We start from the raw sequence: 21,142 nt of genomic DNA, 5'->3' as shown, positions 1-21,142 counted from the left end.
CTATTTGTCTAATGTAAAGTAAACCGCATGGGCACATGATCCCATAAATCACAATGGCTCTGTTGCAATTTGTGTGACTTTGGAGTGTTAGGGTGTAATTGTTATGTGTGAATTCTTTAGTCTCAATAGTAAGGTCACAGGCTTTGAATCAGCCACATTTATAGTGGCCCACAATTTGAGGTAAATGGCACATGGAACATGAGGAAGGCTGGGTCAGAGGTTATAAAAAGCAACAGACTACGTCATCCCTGACACTCTTCCCTTTCTTAAAGGAGTGCATTGGTGGCGCTGTTGTCCCTAGGTCGTCTGCAATCAATCTCCAATAATAGTTGATACGTCTAATATCATTGCTACGTGTGCAGTAGGTTGTTAAACAGATAATTCGATCCTCTGTATTGTCAGGCCACTCACCGGTTCTCTGATCACCTTGAACTGTTGCTCATTCGTGCCTGACGAGGGATCTCTATCCCTATCTGCTGATTGTATCCCGCTTCTGCTGCCAGAGCTGACGCTCGTCTTCCTTTTTGCCCCGTGGTGCGCCTCCCCTTGACTCGCTGGTGTGAGCGTGAGCTGCAATCTGCACGCTCTGCCCTTCGCTCCCAGCTGGAGTCAGTAGGGTCGAGGCCAGGGAAAAAGAACTACAGCGCGTCAAGCCCGGGGGACTGCGAGGACCAGAAATCCCAGCTGGGGTCAGCTGGTTCCTCTTCCCCCAGGCGACACGCCCACGGACACGCCTACTGACGAGGCAGGATAAAGCTTCGTGACACCCGCTTCGCGGGCGCCACTCACCGGTTCTCTGATCACCTTGAACTGTTGCTCATTCGTGCCTGACGAGGGATCTCTATCCCTATCTGCTGATTGTATCCCGCTTCTGCTGCCAGAGCTGACGCTCGTCTTCCTTTTTGCCCCGTGGTGCGCCTCCCCTTGACTCGCTGGTGTGAGCGTGAGCTGCAATCTGCACGCTCTGCCCTTCGCTCCCAGCTGGAGTCAGTAGGGTCGAGGCCAGGGAAAAAGAACTACAGCGCGTCAAGCCCGGGGGACTGCGAGGACCAGAAATCCCAGCTGGGGTCAGCTGGTTCCTCTTCCCCCAGGCGACACGCCCACCGGCGTTACAACTATATATTATAACCGGGTCAACGCGTAGCGGGACGCGTGCGGGACCAAGCCCGGGCAAAGGGCGGGCCGTCTGTGGCCGTCCGGGGACGACCGAGGACGGGACGGGCCACCCCACTTACGCTTAGCCATCGAGGATCTACCAAAGTTATATCTCGAAACCAATTTGAAAATACATCTCAAGTCTTACGGATCAAATTGTTATCTCAAATCCTGAAATAAAAATTCTATAATTACATAAAATCAACTGCGATTAACATACCATCAATTACTCTTCTGATCCCAATTATGAGGGCTGTAAAAAAACTTCGCTCACGAACAATTTATATGAGGCGTATGGGGACTGAAACAGCTGTTAGAAAGTCTGCAGATAACTCACAGAAACCTGGCCAAATATCAAGTACTCCAGCTATAAACACATATTTTTCTACCCTTTCCAAGAAAAAAACAGTATCTTCATTTTCAACTGAAAACCAAAATAAGCTGGATCTTTCTATAAATAAGGAAAATTACAATTCGTTACCTCTCTTCGTCCAGAATACTGACAATCAAGGACAGACTAAATCTGAAAGTAACTTGGCAAATATTTCTCTCACTGGGGAACGCCAAAATCCGTCCCTAGATGCGGCTCAAATAACCCCTATAATACCAATAAGTAAACAGGAAAATGAGATACCTTCTGACGTGTCTATAAGTATCAATACGAAGCCAGAACAAGAAAAATCTGAAACATTATTGAGCCAAATACATCCTTTAACTAGTTCACCAGAAAAATCCCCTATCCTATACCCAAACCAGGCCAACTTCACTGATCCAATTTTTTCACATTTAACCTTTGGAAATACTACTTCTCCTCTCTCAAAGGCGCTTTTTACACTGCAGGAAATCTTGGAATCAGTACTTACTCATCTTGGTCAAATTCTTGCTAATTCCGATGACACTTTGGACGTACAAATAGGAATACTGAAATATCTGGTTGAAGAAAAAAAGAAATTATTTCAAAATAAAGACATTTCAAAAAAACTTGATTCAGTCGAAACATTAAAAGATGAAGATCTCCAAAAAAATAGAAATATGACTCCAAAACAAGGAGAAGCTAGTACGCAAACGAATAACATAGCAAAAATTGTGACTAAAACAAAGGATTTAAGAAAGAAGAACAAACCTCTTATTACCTATTCTCTTAAAAAATTGTTTAAAGAAGAATCGGAAATCATTACTGGAAATAGCAATAAGCATTTTCCTATTTTTTCGTACAAAGTGTCTGACAACAACCAAGATCAGGGTATTAGGGACAACAAAGTAGAGTCATCGGGAGTCACTGCTGAACAGAAAAGTAGTCAACAAGAAAAGTCTGAAAAAAGTAATGAGAGGGAAAATGCTAGGGGGAAGAAGAAGAGAAAACCACTAAGGAGAATACAGAGAAAAAAAGGGAATAAACTGAAATTTCAAAAATCCACTCCCATAATCTTGTTGAACTCTCCAGAAATTCAAAAAACTCCGTTGGTAACACATCTGAACCCAAAAACTGAAGAATTCTGTCCAGTGGTAGAAAAAAGAACAAAAGAACGAATTACCAAGGCTACTGAGGAAGCGAAAGACATTATTTCTCAACCATGGGAAGGAATTCCATCTAAGCATATAATTATAGAAGAACTGTTTCCTACTGACAAGATGCCATTGAATTGCGGTAGAATACTGAACCTTTTACAAGAAATGCCACCTCTGATCTCTCTGACAAGCAATGAAATTGATCTAGTTCTCTTTCCGAATAAAGAAAATAACAAACTAGCACAGGTATCCTTTTTTTCGCCAGTTTTGCCTGGAATCATACTAAGGGAGAAGGAAATTCTACATAAAAATGGTTATGACGTAATTACCGTAGTTGAACCCATACCCAATAATTTAAACAAAGGTATCCTAACTAACCGAAGAAGTGAAATTACTAACACACTCTGGGGAGAATCAGTATCAAATTCCACGAGAAAGGACTCACTAAAAATACAAGTAAAGCAAGGTGAGAGGTCAGTATGGTCCAGGGACTTAAGTCCTAGCAATAATGAGAACTCAACAAAATCTTGGGCATGGTTATCTGAAACCTTAAACAGTAAAAAATCTGTTAAACCCCAACAATATCAAGTTTAGCAAAGGTCTAACGCTACTGTCCTGGAATTTGGCTGGGAAGACTGACAAAAAAATGAAGTATGTAACTAAAATCCTCCCAGATATTATTGGTTTACAGGAAACGTGGATCACTAATCCCTTTAAACAAAAAGGATACTATGTATATGAAACCTTGGCAAAAGGATCTAGAAGGGGGCATGCCAAAGGTGGTCTAGCAATTTTATTAAAAGAAGATCACTCTTGGTTACAAGAAATAATTAATACAAATACGGATAATTTACAATGCTTAAAGGTATCTCTTAAATCTAAAATATCAGCCACTTTTGAGAAAATACTGCTCTTCAACGTCTATGCACCTCCCAGTAGCAACTGCGATCTGTTGTTCGAACGCCTAATGGAGACTATCTCTCACATTATTGAAGACCAATTTAATTTGCCATATATTATAATGGGAGACATGAATGCAAAAATGTCAAACTGCGAAATAAAGAAGTGGGCTCTCCTCTTTAAAGAGGAATCTTTGGAAACATCACTTCCTGTACTCCCAAAAGGAATGAAATCTGACAGGAGAGGTCGCGCACTATTATAATTTCTCCCTAGAATTAACGGGACAATTTTAAACGGTAACATCCATGGTGATAAACCAGCATCGTATACGAGGCAGGGTAATGGATCTCCCTCTATCCTTGATTACTTCATATGTGGGATCGGAGAAAAAGATCAAATCAGTCAACTTTCGATTACATTCAATGAGGAAAGTGATCATGCTATCTTATGTCTATCAACTGAATGGACTGCACAGTCCACTTTCCAGTATCAGCCGATATTTCATCAAACCAAACTGGAAGTAAACGCAACGAGGGGCCGAATATATTGGGGGACAGAAAATTTGGACCATGTGAGGCTACTAATCTCCCAAACTAATCTGTTGACTACTACATACTCAGTCGATCCTATAAAGAACTTTGACTGCATATTAAATAAGCTGAAATATGCATTACAAAGTAAGTTAGACCAATCAAAATCAAAGAAAAGCAAACGAAGTAGTAAACATAAAAATTCAAATAAACCAGTCGTAAAACAAATTAACAGGTTGATACGGGCCCAGTATTTGAATTTCTCAATTACAAATAAAAAGGAAATCAACAGATTAAAAAATCAAGTACGACGTGAAAAAACTAAACAGGAAAAAATGAAGCAGGACACTAATTGGATTGAAATCCAACAAGCAGTTAAACAAAACAACCAGCGCAAATATTGGGCCCTGATTGCAATAATGACCGGAACCAAGAAAAAGTTGGAAGCAACTCCTGTCACAGAAGAAGACTGGGAAATTTACCTTCAAGAACTATACGGTCTGAACAAGTCTATTAATAATGGTGAGGCTGAAGTACAAACTCTGGGAAAGAATGACATGAAAATCAACAAAACGTCGGCAGTGTCTGTCTCTACGATCATAAGAAAGGCAAGAAGTACGGGTGCGTCGGGACCCGATCAGATACCTATTAAGGCCTATCAAATTGACCACAAAGAGTGGGGACGGTTGCTCTCGCCACTATTTAACTATGTAATCGATAGTGGTAAAATGCCAATCTCCTGGAAGGGGAGTATAATTATCCCGATTTATAAAAAAGGAAAAAGAAGCATTCCGGGAAATTATAGGCAAATTGCCCTCATGGATGCTGCCGGGAAGATCTTTGCTGCAGAAATATTGGATAGGCTGAAAACTTGGGCATTTTCCCTGGGTTTAATCCCTAAGTTTCAGTCTGGATTTCGTCCAAACCATGCAGTGACTGACAATGTAGCGATCTTCCAAACCATTCTGGACAAATATGTATCAGGGAAAAAGCAAACCATTTATGCAGCGTTCATAGACTACTCGACAGCCTTCGATCGTGTAGATAGACCGACCCTGTGGTCAAAACTGAGAAGAATGGGCATACCGGAACAGCTATTGCTTTTAATAGTGAATCTACACAATGATACCTGGTGCCGTGTCCAAATGGGGAGTGATAAGGGCCTATCAAGGGTAATTCGCACATCTAACGGCTTAAAACAAGGGTGCCTCTTGGCTCCAATTTTATTTTCTTTGTACTTAAGTGATTTACCATCCAAACTACAACAAGGTTTAAGTACTCCGCCAAAGATAGCCAATGAGTATATTCACTCCCTGCTGTACGCGGACGACATTGTCTTGTTCGACCTAACACCATTCGGTCTTCAAAATCTCCTAGATATTTTACATCAGTACTCTAGGAAAAATTTCTTAATTCCAAACATAAATAAGACCAAAGTGGTTGCTTTCTCAATCCAGAAGAAAAGGGTGAGATACGAATGGAAGTTGGGAGGGGAGAAAGTAGAGCAGGTAAAGGAATATACTTACCTGGGCAGAATCTTCTCACAAAACCCGAGTAACAACAGTCAAATTGATCACCTAAAAAGGAAATGTGACCTACATGCTGGGGCTTTGTCCCGCCTATATTCTGCTACTGGACATAGGCACTTTTCTGCACTAATTCAAGTTTATCGAGCCAAGATTCCGCCGGTCATATCTTATGCTTCGGAATACATCCCCATTAATCAATGGTCATGTATGAACTTAACTGAAGGTAAAATACTAAAAAAGTTATTGAAAATCTCCACATCTACTCCAGTACAGGCGTTGAGACTGGAATGCAACATCACGAGTGCCTATGCTACAGCTGTAGCTAGTATCATAAGGTGGGCCTATAACCTTCTCCACTCTAAAGAAGGCACTCTACGAAGTTTATTAAAAGTTGAGACATTTAACACCGGTTCTACCAATCTCACATTTTCAAAAAACATGCGAGAGGCTTTTCAGCTTGCTAAAGTAAGTGTGGAAATTCTGTCTACATGGTCTCCAGCCCAACTCAAACTATTTTTAAAAAACTTCACCCCTAAATTGAGTTATGACATTGACCACTTACATTGTGCTAGTTTATCTTTGTATAAGACCTATGTGGACTCCCATGAATACAAGCAATACCTGCCCTACCTAGACTATACCCTCATACACGGTGCAAGGCGCGCAATTATTCTGCTGCGCCTGGGAATACTTCCTGTACTAACTTTTATTTCTTCCTGGAGATCAGACAAGACAGCTTTATGTACCTTTTGTCAAGGGGGCAATCAGAATCTGGAACACCTTCTTTTTATATGTCCTAACACAGAAATTGTGAAGGCAAGATTACTATGTCTTACGCCCATTTATCGATCATGTAGGATCGTAAACTCAAAGGACTTTTTATTAATTTGCAAAAACCCCCCAAATGAATATGTTTGTTATAGAATTTTTAAGTTTTTGAAAATTTCACTGAAAATGTACTAAATGAGAATGTATAAAGCATATATTTTATTTTGTGGTCCTCAAAAGAGTACCGTTACAAATAAACTTTTTTGACTTGACTTGACTCAGTACATAATTTGGGTACTAGTAGGGATTCTCTAGGATTGTACCAAGCTCTTTTGCAAGCTTTTTAATAAGGATTTAGGATAGCCCCTCTCCATCAGTCTGAGCATGAGATCCACTGATTCCTTAAAATAATCAAGTCTAAGGGTACAGTTTCTACGGATTTGCAGAAATTGTCGAAATGGCAAGTTGTCCCTGAGGCCCCTTGGGTGGTGACTGCTGTAGTGAAGGAGAGTGTTCCTTTCAGAGCCTTTCCTATATAGAGTAGTGTATAGTTGGTCATTGACCACTTTAATGGAAATATCCAGGAAATTAATGACCGACAAGCTATATTCAATAGTAAAGTGAATAACAGATCATCTGTTTATCATCCATGAGTGGAAGGACTTAGGGGCCCATTAGCATGTCGGGCGGATCACCACCGCCCGCATGGCTGTGGCGATCCACCCGACAATTGTGCCCACCCGCATGCCAATTCCCCCTGCCATATTACTATGGTGGGGGGGGACCCCGGCGGACGGAAGGACCGTCTGCCTGTTTTCCGCCGATAGGCAATCCGCCTGATTGCCTACCGGGCGGAATAGCTAATAATATGGTGGTGGTGTCTGGTAGACACCGCCATCCATATCATGATGCATGCGGGGTTTTGCCGTTGCCGCCACGGAAAGGCAGGTGATTCTCACCTGTAGCAGCCCCCAGGGATTCTGGGGGTTTGGGGGTGCAGATGGGGGGTAATGTACAACATGGCAGGTACCCCGTGGTGCCTGTCACTTTGTGCATTGAAACGCACAACTTGCATATGTGGCATTGCGGCGGGTGGTACTTTCATCATCGCCTGCCGCAATGTTACAAATGCGGGATGCGCCTGCCAGTGTGGCGGGCGCATCCTAATTGTAGATGCAGGACCGCTGCACGCATTGCTAGTGGTCCCGTTTCCTGGGGCTATGGAGGGGGGACAAAGTCCGCCCGTCATACTAATGAGCCCCTTAATGTCTGTTACACTGCCAGTCCAAATTAAAAGAACATCATCTATGAAACACCTCCAGAGTTCCAAGTTGTTACAGGATATAAATAAAATGGCCAGATTGGGCGCAACAGGAGGGAATCCTCTCCGGAAAAGAGAGAAAGGCAGCTCAAGTATGAGGAAGCCCAGCTGAGAATTAGAAGACAGCAGGTATCCTTGGAAAGAGAGGACCTCCAGCTTCAAAGAGATAGAAAGAAGATGAGGCTAAAGTCCCATGGTGGCACCTACATCCCTAGTGGTGGGGAGAGATCTCATGACAATAGGAACTTGAGCAAGATTGTCCCTTCCTACCAGAGTAGGGATGACATCCACAAATGCATTACTGCACTGGAAAGGGACTGTAAAGTTCAGAGGGTCCCCCAGGAGCAGGGGGCAGACATCTTGTTGCTCTCCTTTGCAGACAAAGGTAGAGATAAGCTCCTCACTGTTAGAGAGGAGGATGCTGATGATTATACAGTCCTGAAGAGTGCTCTGATTGGAGGGTTTGGCCTAACCACTGAACAACACAGGATAAAGTTCAGAGATACCCAAAAGTCTCAGACTCAGGACTGTGTTGACTTTGTTGATTGTGCTACTAAGGCTCTGGAGGGCTGGTTACTTGGCAGTAAGGTGTGTGATTTCAAAGTATTGTACAACCTAGTTATGAGGGAGCAAATCCTTAATAATTGTCGAAATCAGCTGTTGCATCATAACCTGGTGGACTCTGATCTGACCTCTCCCCAAGAATTGGGAAAGAAGGCAGAAAAATTGGTCAGAACCAGGGTGAAGCAGAGGGTTCAGAACCAAGGTGGTGACCAGAAGAAGCAAGATTCCAAGAACTCTGATAAGGGTGGGGAAAATGGTAAATACCAGAAGTCTTCTCAAGGGCTCCAAAAATCTGCATCTGGTGGGGAGTCCCAACCAACTAAAGGAAAAGTCCAAAGGAAACCCTGGTGTATAATCTGTAAATGGAAAACCGATTGGACTAGTGATTGTAATAAGTCCAAAGACTCAACTCCAGCCACTATTGCCCCTAAGGGTACTGTTCCCCCTAGTTCAACTCCAAGCGGTGGTACTCAGAATAGTGGTGTAGTAGGGTTAACCTTGGGTTCTGAGATGGACTATGGCCTAGTCAGAGTTCCAACTCAGGCTGTACTGATCTGTGATGGAGGCATGAATATTTGCTCCTTTGTGAGTCCCAGTAATCTGGGCAAATTCAGACAGCAGCCTTTGATTAATGGAAAAGAGGTTTTGGCATTCAAGGACACAGGGGCAAGTGTCACAATGGTGACACAAGACCTTGTGGCTCCTGAGCAGATCATACTTGGTGAAATGTACCAAGTGACCAATGTTAGCAATGTCAGGAATGACCATGCCATGGCAGTCGTTAATTTCTCCTGGGGAGGGGTAACTGGCCTCAAGAAGGTTGTGGTAAGTGCAGACCTCCCTGTTGAATGCTTGCTTGGCAATGATTTAGAGACTTCAGCTTGGGCTGAAGCAGCCGCGGTCGGTAGGGGAGTACCTGCCAGGACGGTGACGTGGGGAGGGGGAGGGGCAGGTTGAGGGTTAGTAATGTATGGGTAATGGAGGTTTGCAGGTAAGTAAACATTTAAATAAATCAAACAAATTTTGTTGCGTGCACTGCATCCCCAAATGCAATGCAGTGCGCGCAACGAAATACGTTGTGTAGACTACAGGGGTCTCAATGCAGTCACCAGGACTGATCCCCATCCAGTACCCAGAGCAGATGAGCTTATAGACACTTTGGCCTCAGCCAAGTTTCTGAGCACATTTTATCTGACAGTTGGCTACAGGTAGATCAGGCTAGTGATTGATGCAAAGCCTAAGAAACCATTTTTTACCCCTAGTGGGCACTACGAATTTGTGGTGATGCCCTTTGGTCTGAAGAATGCACCTGCCACTTTTCAAAGGTTGGTGACTCAAGTCCTAACAGGCCTGGAAGACTATAGTGCAGCATATCTAGATGATATTGCTGTCTTTAGCTCCAGCTGGGAGGATCACCAGGTGGTCCACCTCAGAAATGTTTTGGAGGCCCTGCAGAAAGCAGGCCTAACTATCAAGGCTACTAAGTGCCAGATAGGGCAGAGTCAGGTTGTGTACCTGGGCCACCGTGTAGGCAGAGGCCAGGTTCAACCATTGCAGACTGGGTTGCTCCAACTACCCAGACTCAGGTCAGAGCTTTCTTGGGCCTGACTGGGTACTAAAGAAGATTTGTCAAGGGGTATGGATCCATTGTGACACCCCCCCCGGGTGACTTATTTTCCAAGAGAATGCCTGAGAAAGTTCAGTGGACAGTTAGCTGTCAAAAGGCATTTGATGACCTGAAGCAGGCCATGTTCACTGCTCCCATTCTGCAAAGTCCTAACTACCCCAAATAATTAATTGTCCAAACAGATTTATCTGAGTTGGGGGTAGGGGCTGTGTTATCACAATTGAATGATGAAGGTCAGGACCAGCCAGTAGCTTTTATTAGCAGAAGGCTGACTCCCAGAGAGAAATGTTGGTCAGCTATTGAGAGGGAGGCCTTTGCTGTGGTTTGGGCTCTGAAGAAGCGTGAAAACCCCAAACTTTTGAGGTGGCCCATTTCCCTACAGAGGATGGACTATAGAGTGGAACATAGACCTGGGAGTAACCATGCCATTGCAGATGGACTCTCCAGATAATTCCACTTAGAACATGAAGACTCAACTGGTCAAGGTTAGTTTAATGTCCCTGCGTTTGGGGAGGGGGGTGTAGGAGAGTAGGATCTGCTCTTATGTTTATCCCCACTTTTTGCTGATGTTTCACTGTTTTTTTACTTTAGTCTGGCTGGGGCCCTGTTATTAAGGACCCCAGCCTAGCTGCTTCCTCTCTAAATTGATTCTAAGTACTTTAGGTACACTCCAGTTTGGTTACCGGGATACACTTATGAGTCCCTAGTATATGGTATCTTAGGTACCAAGGGCATAGTTACCCAAGAGGCCTACCAGGGGCTGCAGCATGTATTATGCCACCCATGGGAAGCCTTCCAAAATGACACCACAGGACTGCTACTGCAGCCTGGGTAAGGTGGTGCATGCACCCCTTACTTAAATATAGGTTACCTATATCTACCTTAAATCACTACACACAGACACCTATCAGTCACCCCTATTGCAGGCCTTATCAATCCTGAAGGCAGGGTGCTGGATTTTGAGTGAGAGGTTGTCCATGCATGAGCAGGGCCCCTCTGCAGCCTTCCGAACCTTTTCTCTGTGGCTGTTCTGTGACACAGCCAGACCATATACTCTTAAGTGCAATATAACCTTGCGGTAGATACTAACTTTAGAATGGCTGTACGGAAACATGTCGTGTTTGGTGTCAAGCAGTTAGGAATAATACCCCCCCTGTCAGACCTGGTGGCGGGGGTATGCTTCCATCCTTCTAGAGAGGAGAGACATGTACACACCGGTATACCCGGTACCAGTTTTAAAGAGCCCTGTCATCACCAAATGGATGCTGTAGCCACAGACACGGGTCTAGCCTCCTGCTGCTGGATGACACTCCAGCAGGGGAGGCCTGGACAATAGGCTTCCTATCACAGGGAGGTGTCACCACCTCCCAGACAGGCTTTAGTGTGTTGAGGCTGTGTGGGTGCACTCTGAGAGTGCTTTAAAGTCTGCACTGGGGGCACATTAGGTGTCCCTGTGCATAGCCCAGTTCAAACCGGTTGCAGGGGCTACCAGCCCCTGCTCTGGTGCAAAGCTGGGCAAAGGAGAGGGGTGTAGCCACCCCTCTTTCCAAACCCTCCCATATGTGGCTCCCCATAGTAAGTCCAACCCCTTCCTTGGGTATATGCACAATTGGGTCAGTTAAGCCCTATCCTATAGTCAATGTCAAAAATTGATCTATTAGTCAAAACAATTGTACATTCCAAATATTCATAACGTTACACATTTCGTTAACAATATCACACCGGACACTTTCCTCTTTGACAGCAGCAGCACTTTGCAGCAGATCGCCATTGAAATCAACGACGATTCCCAACACCAAAAGACACCTATGCACCTGGCTTCCCAGGGTGAGGTAACTTGAGTACTCCAGTGCTCCCGTGGGTGTTGGCCCTAGAACCCCTTATTTCTAAAGGGGTTTGCTCAAAGTCCTCTAATAAGTGTCCGTAATCTTAACATTTTCAACCGTGACTTTCTCCATAGAAGCTAATGGCGTACCGCGGTTGTGTTCTCACACTGCACGCGTCCCCTGTGTCACTACCTTGGGTGGTTCCTTGTGGCCCTAGCGATTCTACAGGCTCTAGGCCTTGTGTCTAGTCAAGTCATGGTTCTTATACCACTTTCTTAATATATGGTTTGGTACCCCCTAGGGCTCAACGTATATTGTGCTAAATTACTGTGATATATTAAGTGTAATGTATGTGCTTTGACCTCTAGCCTAAATATTCTTGCTGATCCCAGTTCAGTGGCTCTAATTCCAAAATCTGAGCTGAAATCTTAATTTGTGGCCTTTTCAGTAAGAAAGAGAACTGTGGCTAATGGATCCTTATCAACTGTCAAATTTTATAATAGTTATACCATAGCCGAAGGCTTTCCTCTTTATTTAATATGGGTGACAAGGCCATCACACAAATTTGTGCTAACCAGGCTGAGGTTCGGTGTAGCACACCATTTAATAGCTTTGCCTACCATTAAAAAGCATCCGCAAGGGCCATGTATGTGTGATGGTGTATCTAGGCAAAGCACTGTGCACTTTCTCTTGATCTGCAAACTGTATATGAATTTTCGTGCAACCTATTTAAAACCGCTGTTTCTTAAATATGGCGTGCGTACAGTTATGCAGGCTATGAGTCTTATTTTTAATTTGCAATATGTCGATGTCCGTTTTTTAACTGCAACGTTTTTAATTCAGTCTGTAAATGTTAGGAAAAGTATGTGCTTTTAAATTATTGTGCCTGTTATACTATGGTAGTCTTCTTTATTTTGTAAATAACTGTAATTACTATGTATTGTATGAATTTTGTGCTTTTATGGTCATTTTTTATGCACCGAATAAAGCTTCATGACTTGACTTGACCTCTAGCCTCATAAAGAAACTGGTTTTTAGTGTTTAGAATAAATACATATATTTATATATATATATATACCTGGTGTGGTTCTCCTTTCATTTGGTCATTCAAGAGATTATAGACTGGTAAAACAATATGCTTTACATTCCTGCAAACCTGAAGGCTGCTCTCCATAGCTACCACTAGGATAGCTTTCAGATAAGGTTGTCTTTAACCTATCACCTCTGCGGGGCTGTTTGGACTGGTACAAGTTGTCCACTATAACTAGTGGACAGCATATACCAGGCCAGCTTCTCACAGTGGGGAAATATAAAAACCTGTCTAAACATAAGAATGCCCTCCAACTAGAGACTGAACAAACAATTCTAGCAAAATGGGAATACAACCCGATACTTAATGACAGGTATGGGAAGGTAGGGCTAGTTCAAGGGATGGAAAAAGTCATGCATATGCTTCATGGTAAGTTAGAAAATGTGAGTCCCCCTCTTAACACACTTTGTAAAGATCTTTACTGCTCTGACCTGTCTCAGGGCATCAGGAGCCTTACAGATGACAACATTTTAAGATCATATTTGGTAAATTGGAGTTTTCAGTCCAGATTATATTTTACTGAGGGCCTGCTGTTGGCCTCCACTGCAATGGACGCACAAGAGGGGACTGGGATAGTGATGTAAATAAACGCATTTGTTCAAGTTGTCCTTTTTTCCTTTTAATCTTTCGTAATTGTGATACATAATGCTGAATAAAAAATTATAGAAACATAAATGAGCCAATCCTTTAAATTAGAGCTGAAATATGAATGGATTATGCAGGAGAGTCACCTGACTGAAGTTCTATAAACCAATTCAGATGAGTAAAAATCTGTTCACAGTAAATGGAGGAACACAAATTGAGGTCCACAGTGTAAGCAGGCAGCACCCCCACTCGTGTTACCAGGTATATTCCACTCCTACCTTGTCTACAAGTGCCCTCCGCAAAATACCTGCAGTGATTTGGTGCGTTGGTCTATAGCACTCTTGCTAAAATGCCCTGATACATTCTGATAAAAACTAGGGTCTTTGATCTGATTGATCTAAGCAGTGCCCAATTTCTGACATTTTACCACTGGTGTGCAGACCCCATGGTCTGTTGGCCTGATGTTTATGTGCTGTACCCCATTTCAGTACCACATTTACATGCATTGCCCCATTTGTATGCAGAACCCCAGCTTTCATACGCAGGTGTGAAGCTATCAAGGTTTTTCTTATGGTGCTGTTGTTTAGGGAAGAAAGCTATATTGTCATTTAGCAGAAGGTGCATGAAGCTCATCCTGCTTTATCCCTGCCTGGAGTTCTGCAAGTTGAGTGGAGGTGCAGTAGTTTCATCCTCCACTTAGCCCATGTTATCCTCAGCCTTGATCCTTGTTTTTGGAGTCTCAACTGGATTCTTCATTATTCCAATTACCTATGACTGTGATGTTTGTGATAGAGCGCAGATTAGCTCTGTCGTTTGCAGGCGTGCATTATATTCATGAATAGTTTGCAACCGCATATAATCTTTTATTGGGTTAACATTTGCGTCAGTAGTTAGTGTATTGTAATAACATGAAAGTGAAGTGGTTGGCATATTTTAGTGTAAACGTGAAGAAATTAATGTGAAATGATATTTGGTTAGAAGAAAACATTAACGTGTAGGGCTCACATGTGTAATTAACGAATATTTTCATGATTAGTGTTCATGTAATGCTTTGATTTGAACGTGCTCAGTAATAATGCTCATTTATACGTGTGCTTTATGAAAATATGTGCAATTCCTTATTTTGGCTGATTTCTGAAGGACTAAAGGGTATGTCTCCCTGAGGCTCCCATGTTACAGTTGCCAGTAAAATTCATGTGTATGCAGAATTTGTCTTTCTCACGTTTCTGTTGCAGGTGGAAGAAATTCATCCTTGTTAGTTAGTAAAAGTTCTTTGTTTTAGGAGCTAGGCTTAGGGAAGAGAAGATACATTGAACGGAAATGCTGATAAAGTGGGACAGTATTCCTTCTCATAGTAGAGAGTCTGGGAATCAAGCTCATCGAGCCAAGGCCCAGGAGCATCGTTGCCTTATGGAAAGTTACCTACAAAGAGGTGGCTTTTTTGAATGGGGTGATGTCGCAGAGCATTATGGGATGATTTGTTTCAAGTTCATCTATTTGAGTTAGGGACAGAGTCTTGGGAACTTCTGCCTTGCCATTAGAAAGAGAGCATGTTAGAATGAGCTTTGTAGCTTTATGCTACTTGACCCATTCATCGTTGAAGAACATTGAAACCGGGGTCCCACTGATACTTGGTCCTTTTAAACCAAAAAAGAAGAAATTGGCACAGAAGCTGAAATATAAAAGAACATCTTTATTAACCTCAAATGAGTGAGACTACGTCACACAGAAGCCTTAGCACTGAATGAGGCAGTCTGAGGAGTACAGAAAACAGAGGCTTTATATATGCTTAGGGTTACGTACTCAGCATAAGACCAAGGGGCAGTCCTGGCTCATGTAAGCATGCAAAAAGACTAATATGGGTACACAAGATCTGCTTGCTCAACAAAGTGTGAGGAGAGTTACTTCTCCAAAAAGCAGCAAAAATAGCCTGACAGTTATACTAGAGAAGCAGGTGCATTCTACTAGCTAGGCCCTTCTGGGCATGTGCGAAGTGGAAGATGCTGAATTATGGGGTTGAATATGATGGCGGTGAATCCGCATCCTCCGGGCCGGTGGAAGCCACCGCCGGCCCTGAGGATGCGGATTCACCGTCGCGGTTCTTGAAAACAACCATCGCCAGATTATGATGGCGGTGGGATCAGCGGTAGACGGCAGGTCCGTCCGCCGCTGATCCGCGGGGTGTGGACCACAATATGGTGGTGGTGTCTGCAAGACACCACCAGCCATTTTATGATGTGTGCGGAGACTAAGCATGGGCGGATTTTGCGGATCCACGATTCGCGGATTTGCGTATTCACGAATCGTGGATCCGCAAAATCCGCGGATTTTGCGGATTTGCGTACCCGCGGATTTGGGGCGGGGCTTCCATGCGAGTGCACATGCCTCTTGTGTGTATAATAGGTCAGAGACCGATCAGAGCAGCAGATGAAAGATGCAAAGGCCTCTGGGTAGATGTATAGTGCTTTTACTACACTACAGCTGCCTAAAGTGCCAGAGAGTTGTCTACAGCGGCCAGGTGTGTGTTACTATGCAATTGCGCCGAAGGGCGCAGGGATCCCTTGAGTGAGCTGCCCATCATAGTGGGTAAATGGCGGGAAGACGGTGCACACCGCGAGTGTGTGGGCGGGGCCAAAGGGACGGCGCTTCCATGCGAGTGCACATGCCTCTTGTGTGTATAAAAGGTCAGAGACCGATCAGAGCAGCAGATGAAAGATGCAAAGGCCTCTGGGTAGATGTATAGTGCTTTTACTACACTACAGCTGCCTAAAGTGCCAGAGAGTTGTCTACAGCGACCAGGTGTGTGTTACTATGCAATTGCGCCGAAGGGCGCAGGGGTCCCTTGAGTGAGCTGCCCATCATAGTGGGTAAATGGCGGGAAGACGGTGCACACCGCGAGTGTGTGGGCGGGGCCAAACGGACGGCGCTTCCATGCGAGTGCACATGCCTCTTGTGTGTATAAAAGGTCAGAGACCGATCAGAGCAGCAGATGAAAGATGCAAAGGCCTCTGGGTAGATGTATAGTGCTTTTACTACACTACAGCTGCCTAAAGTGCCAGAGAGTTGTCTACAGCGACCAGGTGTGTGTTACTATGCAATTGCGCCGAAGGGCGCAGGGGTCCCTTGAGTGAGCTGCCCATCATAGTGGGTAAATGGCGGGAAGACGGTGCACACCGCGAGTGTGTGGGCGGGGCCAAACGGACGGCGCTTCCATGCGAGTGCACATCCCTCTTGTGTGTATAAAAGGTCAGAGACCGATCAGAGCAGCAGATGAAAGATGCAAAGGCCTCTGGGTAGATGTATAGTGCTTTTACTACACTACAGCTGCCTAAAGTGCCAGAGAGTTGTCTACAGCGACCAGGTGTGTGTTACTATGCAATTGCGCCGAAGGGCGCAGGGGTCCCTTGAGTGAGCTGCCCATCATAGTGGGTAAATGGCGGGAAGACGGTGCACACCGCGAGTGTGTGGGCGGGGCCAAACGGACGGCGCTTCCATGCGAGTGCACATCCCTCTTGTGTGTATAAAAGGTCAGAGACCGATCAGAGCAGCAGATGAAAGATGCAAAGGCCTCTGGGTAGATGTATAGTGCTTTTACTACACTACAGCTGCCTAAAGTGCCAGAGAGTTGTCTACAGCGACCAGGTGTGTGTTACTATGCAATTGCGCCGAAGGGCGCAGGGGTCCCTTGAGTGAGCTGCCCATCATAGTGGGTAAATGGCGGGAAGACGGTGCACACCGCGAGTGTGTGGGCGGGGCCAAACGGACAGCGCTTCCATGCGAGTGCACATGCCTCTTGTGTGTATAAAAGGTCAGGGACCGATCAGAGCAGCAGATAAAGATACAGAAGCTCCTGGCCACAGGAACAGCACGAGGATTGCGCTCGTGAAAGTCAAGAATGCAAAGGCCTCTGCCCAGCATCACACCTAGTTTTCGATGGTATATTTAGGAAGAAGGCACATCTGCCCAGCCTTGACAACGCTCACGATTGGTTTTGGGCAGATGAATGAGTCACTGAATTTAAGCTTCAACTAGGGCACATGCTTAATCGGTATTATTCCATTCCTGGCCTGTTGTAACTAATTTACGATGGCGCCGGCAAGCTGCCAGCGCCATCCTAAAATAGTTACTAAATTAGCTTCAACAGGAAGCTCTAATAGATTAAATAAAGCAGGCGCTCGATGACCTGCTTTATCTTATCTATTAGAGCTTCCTGTTGAAGCTAATTTAGTAACTATCTTAGGATGGCGCTGGCAGCTTGCCGGCGCCATCGTAAATTAGTTACAACAGGCCAGGAATGGTTGAACTTTTGCCCCCGGAATCCGCCGCTCGCGGATTGCGAATTTTCGGTAAATTCGCGAGAGTTCGCGGATCGCGGATTTGCCGAAAATTCGCAAAATCCGCGAGCGTAGCGGATTTTGCGCTCATGCTTAGCGGAGACATGCTTTTCCGCGGCGGATATTCCGCCGTGGAAAAGCATGTGGACCTTTGCTTCTGGGGGCCCCTTGCGGGCCCCCAGGGTGTTGGGAGGTGGGGGGTGCACATGGGGGGTACCTTTGGTACCCCCCTGTATGTGCATGCACAAAGCGGCAGGCACCGCGCGGCGCCTGCTGCTTTGTGCATGCACATGCAAAGCATGCATTTTTAACTTTGTGGAGGGTGCTGCTTTAAGCAGCAACCGCCGCAATATAAAATATACAGGATGTGACCGCCAGGGTGGCAGTCACATCCTAATTCCTATGGAGGGAACGCCGCTGCCCCTGCGGACTGTCCCTCCACCTCGGGGGTGGCGGACGGACGCAGGTCCATCCGCCATCCTAATCGATAGTTTGTCTCAAGACAGATTTCAAGAGCAGTTAACAGAAAGGTATAATATATAAGCGGGATTTGTACAAGTGATATGTATGTGTTATTCACTCTTGGACTTATTAAGGTTCCTGTTGTATTCTTCGTCATAGTATAAGCTCACTAGACATGCCTACCAGGTGATTTCTGGTTGTTAAGAGCTTTTTAAGTGTGAATGGGCTCAAGAATATTGTTATGTATATATGCTTATATGTCATATCCGTTTTTTAGGAGGACTGAAAATTGTATAAAGTTTATCGAACATAAGTTTTCACTCTACATCGTACCTGTGGTGATTATAGCGAACTACGTAAGTGTCTATTATAGGACATCTGTTCACTCTGTGCAAGACACGGACTAATACACGTGCTCATGTTCCGTGTTTGCCTTTTTAGGAGGATTACATTTAACACTATCGTCAAACAGGACGCGAATGGTCACTGCACGCTGTACCTCGGGTATTCATGTCAATATAATAGTAAGAGGCATTTGAGAGGTTGTATAGTTTACAACTTCGCGTTGTATTGTTTGAGACAAATAAAGGCGCTGGCATACGCATTAATTCTAAACACCCTGTTCGAGATAAATGAAGTAACCTCTGTGCCACTCTACACTTGCTTTTATTCATTTTATGTCTAAGTGGCCGACATAAAAACTGCCTATGCGGTGCAGTCTCTTAGTTATTTTACTATGGCCAATGGCAGATCTCACTATATGCTCCTTAGAAGGTAGGGGATAAATGTATCATTGAGCCCCTAATGTACATTATGTGTCTATCAGACAATTATCATATAATGGTTTTGCTATCGCCGTAACTTCCTTTAGATGTGGTACTTACTAACACAAAATGAAATACACTGATATCTACATATTTATTTCTGTTTTTCAGAGACAACTCATAATATTTTGACAGTTTATATGATTAGAATGGACTGCTTTGAAGGATTCACATTTTCTTTCTATAATACTCCGCCTGTGGTATGTAGAATAGTGTTGATCACTCTATTTCCGGGTTTTATGGTGTTCTTACATCTTTTGAGCACAAAGTTAACAACAGACCAAACAATATTTTTCACTAGGCTTCATTTTCTTCTCACACGTTTGGGTGATCATTAATCTCTCTCTCCCCTCTTTTTCTGGCAACCTTCTCTTGTGGTATATTTTCTTTTATCCCATTGGGGAAAAGAAAACTAAATAAAAAATTCTTTGGAATTCTCTTCCATGTATTATTATTTAAATGACATGTACCTTTGATTGTTTTTGGTACTGGATATTCTGAGGACCAATGAAAACCGTTACGATGCTAGCGAGTGTGGTATCTATGAACCGTAAATGACGAGATTAATAGGTGTACGCATTTTCGCTACGCTACTTAGAAGGGTTCGTCTTATTTACAGGTTTCTTCATTTGAACCCTCGGGTTCCATTTTAGATACGGCATCCATTTTGTTTCTTGCCCTCACGTAGTCAGCGAACAGGCAAATGTCCGCCTCATGACCCTGTGATTCCCAAGACTGGGGGATGACACGGCAGAGACAGATGGCTCCGCAGCTGGGTAATCTTCCCACGTTGGCCTATTGTTTCAGCCTTGCATGCGCTCGGCTCGAATCCTTTGATCCTGGGATTGCGCTTCCGATATTACCTCCACACTCCTTCTTCTTCTGTTGTCTGACTTCCTTGCACCTGTTCCTGTCTCTTACTCTCGTCCTTTTACAACTAGAGTGGAATGTGCATAGCAGCAGGATAATGTGCTTTTACAGTTGGGAACCGACAAATGTTACTGTGATTATGTTCCGGGTTTCCGACACCATGAATGAAGCCCTTTTAAGTTTATTGTGGGAACTGAGTTGTAACCTTTTGTTCGTTACGTTATTGAATGCTGAAAATGTGTATAAAAGGAGCGATCCACATTTGCAATTTGAAGCAGACTCTTGGAACCTACACTCTGTTGTACTTCCCATGACTTTTGCATCCCTGCAGTAATAAACGCTGATCTTTGACGCCGAAGGAAGTGTCCCGTGTCTCTGTCACTTGTGCGCCGAACAGGTATCCTACGAAGGTATTAGGTGTTGTTCCCTGGCACTGCTGGTTCTTAAAAGTCCAGTCCTTCAGTTTGGCGCCCTACGTGGGGCGACATCAGCGGTACCGGTCCAAAACCTGACGATTGCGAGGAACTTCGTGTGAAATCTCCGAGGAAAAGGTGCACCCCGCTTCATCGATCCTGTTGTCGAAATAAGTGGTCCAAAGATTTTTCCCGTGAAGATTCCCGCCTCCTGACGGCTGCAACGGATCGATGCTCTGACTGTCGACCTGTTTTGGTGCCTGGCGTAGTCCTTTGTATGGCGAGACGATAGACGGGCCTTCCTGGTGACACCATCGAGCTCTCAGTTAAGTATTTGTGGGTCGCTCCCAGTCCTTAGTTGTTGGTGCTTAGTTGTTTGCATGGTTCCATTGCATTTGTGGTGCTTAGTTGTTGGTCCTTAGTTGTTATTTGACAGTTGCAATTGCCAAAAACCGAGGGTTTTGTCTTTCACGAAGAGTTAGTACTTTGGTAACCCTTGAAGTTTGATACTTGGTTAGTGTGCATGATGCCTAGCCGTAGTGGTTTCATTGGTTTCTTCAAATGTTGCAACAAGGATTCCCGGTTGGAGGACTCGTGTCCGATACCTCCAGTTGGAACTCCGATATATGAGCTCTATAGTCGACATGGTGTGGGCCCTATTATATATAATGACTGTTGGGTCCGTTATACCAGAAAGGATGGTGTCCTTAGTTGGCCACCACACGGAAGTTTTGAAATGGAGATTTTAGATAATCTAGAAACTAAATGATTTAAGAAGAAAGCTAGGCCAGCTATGTTTGATTCCCTTCGGTTATGGCGTAAAGAGGCCAAGCAG

This window comes from Lissotriton helveticus, chromosome 1_1, assembly GCF_964261635.1.
Source record: "Lissotriton helveticus chromosome 1_1, aLisHel1.1, whole genome shotgun sequence".
Classification (NCBI taxonomy): domain Eukaryota; kingdom Metazoa; phylum Chordata; class Amphibia; order Caudata; family Salamandridae; genus Lissotriton; species Lissotriton helveticus.
This window is presented reverse-complemented; position numbering follows the sequence as displayed.